We start from the raw sequence: 5,136 nt of genomic DNA, 5'->3' as shown, positions 1-5,136 counted from the left end.
AATGCATATGTATGTGTGCGTGTATATATACACACACATATATATGTATGTATTTGCATGTGTGTATAAGCTGAAAATATGCATGTTTTTATTCTCAACATTGCAATACGGACCCTGTATTAATGCAAAGTAGTAGGCCCTTCCATAAAGAAGATTTCTAATAATCAAAAACAGAAGAGAACGTACATACATACATACATACATACATATTAGCAGCACAATGGCAGTGTTGTGGAATATGTTTTGGTATTTTTCAACTCTGAGCTCTGAGTTTAAATCATACTGAAGTCGATTTTTCATTTCCTTATTTTGGATGCTATAATAAAGCGCCTGTAAAATGCAATAGGAGACTGACTCTTAGCTAGGAATCATTGCTCTAATTAAACAAGAACCGATTGTTAACATTTTGTGGATAGCGAAACAGACACCTGCCAGGTAGAGTAACGATATCAATCATGTCGCAGATTTCAATTATGTACTCAGCCTGCCAGTATTTAATTGGTCCTTTAATGTTTTAGGATAAAAGTTAATTAATTTGCTGCGTCAAATTTTCTATTTTGATATTAATTACAGATGGCTGTTCAAAAGTTTCTTTGGCTGTGGTTGTCAGCAAGGAAAATTATGAGATGTTTTAATCTTTTGCGCATGTATTAGGCATGCGTGAGCATCTTTCTTAACACAGGCGTGTGTGTATGTAATGTGTGTGTGTATATGTGTATGTGTGCGTGTGTGCGTACGTGTGTGTGTGTGTATGTATGTATGTAGGTATGTATGTACGTACGTATGTATGCATGTATGTATGTATGTATGTATGTATGTATCTATCTAAAGTGTATGTGTGTCTAAATTACTTCAAAGGCTTACTGTACCGAAGAAAATCACTCTAATTATATATCAAGTTTCTTATAAATAGATGAATTAAGTTCGCCGTTATATTTACTCATTAAACTAACTCTCATTAAACCTCAAGTTATTAAAACTTTCGGCTCTATATTTTGAGAAGAAAGATCTTAGTATGACACTATTTGAAAGCACCCAGCATTTTTATTTGGAGCTGTGCAATTTCAACCAGAGTGTGTTTTAATAAGTTTTTTGAATTTGTTCTCGTAAATGTTTCAATATTTGCTACGACATCAGTTCCGCATGTGAATGTATTGGCTTCCCCAGCTAACGGGAACAGCATTCGCATAATTTAAATATTGAAATGTATAAACAGTGAAACAAATATGTAAATTAATATGTAAGAATAAGTCCTGGGGTCGATTTGCTCGACTAAAGGCGGTGCTCCAGCATGGCCGCAGTCAAGTGACTGAAACAAGTAAAAGAGTTAATGAGTAAAAGAGTAAGTTAGACAGCCTTCTTGAAAAGTTTCATTGTTTCCTTCAAGCTTATCTTAAGTATTTAATGAATCAATATTTATGGAAGCATATTATCTGTCTGAAAGTATGAATGTGTGTGTATGTGTGAGTGTGTGTGTGTGCCTGTGTGTTTGCCTGAGTGTTTGTGTGTGTGTGTGTGTGTGCCTGTGTGTGTATGTGTGTGAGAGAGAGAGAAGGAGGGAAGGAATGTGTGTCAGCATGTAATATTTGTGCTATGTGTAGAGGTTTAGATAACTGACTGGCCCCTGGATTGCTAATTTATAATGTATGTGAAAATATTGTGGTACCATTAAATGAAAACATTAAAAAGTAACTTCATTTTAGCAAGTTAAATATACAATTATAATATTGATTGTAAGAGAATGTTCCTAGCCTAATGATTAGTAAAGAGATTAATTATAGAGCCTTAATGAAGTTCACGTGCAAGAGATGATTCAATCATTAAAGTCCGATATTAGATGACTTTCTCTTGTTCCCTGTCGATCTCAAAGTTATTAATACGAGCTAAAAGTCTGAAAAATCTTTTAGCCTCAGCAACTGTCACGTTAGGGAATAAAAAGTATTTCAAAGCGATGCACCAGCATGGCCGCAGTCGAATGACTGAAACAAATAAAAGAAGAAATGAGTCTAAATGTTTATAATTGACAGAAATATTTGATTCATAAATTGATTTTGAAATGGAATATTTCTTGTTTCCTATTGAAATAAAGACCAATTTGATCTTTTTCTATTTATAGGTATTTCTAAACATATCTAAATAAATTATAGGCTTGTGGTGTCTTCTAATATTTAAAACGAGCAACTAAATTATCTTGTAAAAACACTTCTTCCATATTCCTATCTTCGAGGATAGTAAAAGTATTTGTATCTTTTATTCTTTGTTGGTGTACATTCAGTTAGATTTTCAATATTTTCAGCGATATCTTCATTAAGAACACTGAAAAACCGTCCCATTTTCGGCATAAAGAATTTATTTTATCTAATAAAGCTGTCACATTCACTTAACATCAATGGTAACAGACATTTCTGAACTGAAGAACAATATTATCAAAGTGATAATATTGTTTAATCATTTAATCCAAAATGTGACCATAATGCAACCAAAGGAATTTAAACAAGTTTGGTTGCCTCTTACATTTGTACTCCCCGCCCCCGGAGTTAGATTCAGAATAATTGCATTTTGTAGGCCAGAAAACTGAGTGCAATGGGCTTAATACTTCCAACGCTTGCTAACCTTCAAATATCCGAGGTAATATGCAGTGATCCTTTAAAAAATCCTCAACATTTTGTTTTACAATTTACCATCGTTTAAGAATGAACTGCCACGAAATATATGGTAGAAATTCTGAACATAACCCAAGAAAGTTCTCCCTTATTGCAACATTCAGCTCCACTAATTATCTCTCTAATACGTGTTGATTTGGATACTTGCAGACAATGCAATGTAATCTTTTCTTATTTTATTTTATGAAGCATTGAAATGTCAACACCATCACCTTTCATCTTGTTGCTGCCAACAAAATCTGGGAAGCTTTTATTTCCGAATAGTTACTAACTAGTAGCTATGCTAAAATAAACAAAGTTGTAGTAATGCAATTTGTTCTAGAGGTAACGAATAAGGAGATACATCCACAAATATACTGTAAAGCTTTGCATACTCCTGTTCAGTTAAAATAGCTTTTTAAACATATTCGCAAAAATTATTAGCATACATTGACTATCAGATATAAAATTTGGAAATAATAAGCATACATTTACTATCAGATGTGAAATTTGGAAATTTGCGCTCATTTATGTTTTTTTTTTTTAATTTGGGAAGCTCTAACATTGTTCATCGATCATATATAATGCCTTTGAAATCACCTATCTGTTTCAAAATTCTCAAGAGACTTTCACCAGTTTGGTAGCTTTTGTCCATAAAAGCTAATTTCCTCTCTCTGAGAAAGCGTCTAATATCCGGTATACGTTGTATACTTTTTCTTCAAAGATTTGCTTGGTCTTGAATATTTTCAACTAAAGACCACTAACTGAAGTTTTATGCGAGAATCATCACGTCAAGTTTCACTTGTTGATATAAGAAAATTTGTGATAAACATTACAGTGAGCTCTGATAATTTTTCAGTAAAGTTTCCCCCTCTTGCTTTATTTTTACTCCTGAAAGAGTACTCATTACATAATTTGAGGAACAGAAGAACGATGCTTTGCATCCACTCCAAACTAGACAGCAATGCAAGTATTGTTCGCCATTTTAAAGCTATAATAGTTACATTAACGATATAGAAATGTGGGTTACAATCAGTCTTTAAAAATTCTTCTTAATATATTTGTGTGTATTTCTCGTTTTAGAGAACTTCATTAACTTTGGTGGTGGTCGGTATCTACCTTTCTAATATTCCAATGTCGTTATCAACTGATGTTGTATCATCTGATGTAATAGAACCACGTTGGTTACTTGACATCTGAGCTGTCTCTTCATTAACTGTAGTGAGTGACGGCACCAGAAATTGCAGATGCCTGTGTTATAATTTCATCAACACTTGCAATCTTGTTTAGCTTGAAAGCGCAAGACTTCTTCCAATTAATTGTCCTTCGGATGAATTTTGATACCGTTGCAACTTTTCTTTTCTTTCTTTTCAAATCCTGATTTATGGTGGTCAATTTTCTAAATGAATTAACCAAATGACAAACAGCAACTTCTTTTTTATACAAAGCTATTTGCTGAGTCGTCTGTTGTGGGAGGGTTGCTCTCATTTACTAACCGATTAATCGTTTCTCTCTGATCCTTCCTTCCCCGAGCAGCAATGCCTATCAATTTCCAACTGCGTCCAAATTGTCAGAGATTAAATAGGAAGGAAAATGTGTGTGTGTATGTGTGTGCTTGCATATTAAATGTGCCTCAGTCAGATTTTCCGACTATGACTTTTTCAGTCGTTCCATTAACAAATTCTCACGTTCATTAAATTAGGACGTAAGTGGCTGAGTATTCCGCAGACACGTATTCCCTTAACGTATTTCTCAAGCAAAAATCAACATAACACAGTGTATGACAAAACACGATCTTTTAATTGAGCACAATACATCCGTTAACCCAATTTCATCCATAAGGTATGGGGTCGATCTGCGGCTACAGAAATGCACACACGCACCCATGCGCGCGCGCACACACACACACACTCTCTCTGTCACTGTCTCTGTCTCTCTCAAGACAAAAATCGTGCTCCCACTTCTTTCCGAGACTAATCAAAGTTGCTTGCCTAATTAACTTACGACCTATTTCTCATTAATCTCTAATTCTCATTAATCTCTTTGTCTACATGTTTGAGAAAAAAATGCAATTTTGGTTAATATTAAATGGCAGCAGCTAACATTTACCTTGGACCTTTACAATATATTTTATTGTTTTTAAATGGATCTTACAGGTTTAATACTTTTCTGAATGTTTATAGAGTTGTACCCTATCACTTTGACGTGTTTATGATTAATGGACGTATTTTCTTCTTGCATGAACAATCTTGTTTAAATAATTGAAAATGTTATAGAAAATGTGTAGATATGAAAGCTTAGCTGGTCCTCCGACTATGTTTAGATCACTATCCTTTTTGTTTTCACATAGCTGGGTGGCATTGGTAGGCCTAACATACCACCAGTTTTAACGCACCATCTCATCATTGGCTGGATCAGTAGAGCTCACTTTCTTTGCACTGCTCTGAGTTCTCCACTCGCACACCCTTTCTTAAAATATATTTTGAAGCTAGGT

This window comes from Octopus bimaculoides, chromosome 13, assembly GCF_001194135.2.
Source record: "Octopus bimaculoides isolate UCB-OBI-ISO-001 chromosome 13, ASM119413v2, whole genome shotgun sequence".
Lineage (NCBI taxonomy): Eukaryota > Metazoa > Mollusca > Cephalopoda > Octopoda > Octopodidae > Octopus > Octopus bimaculoides.
This window is presented reverse-complemented; position numbering follows the sequence as displayed.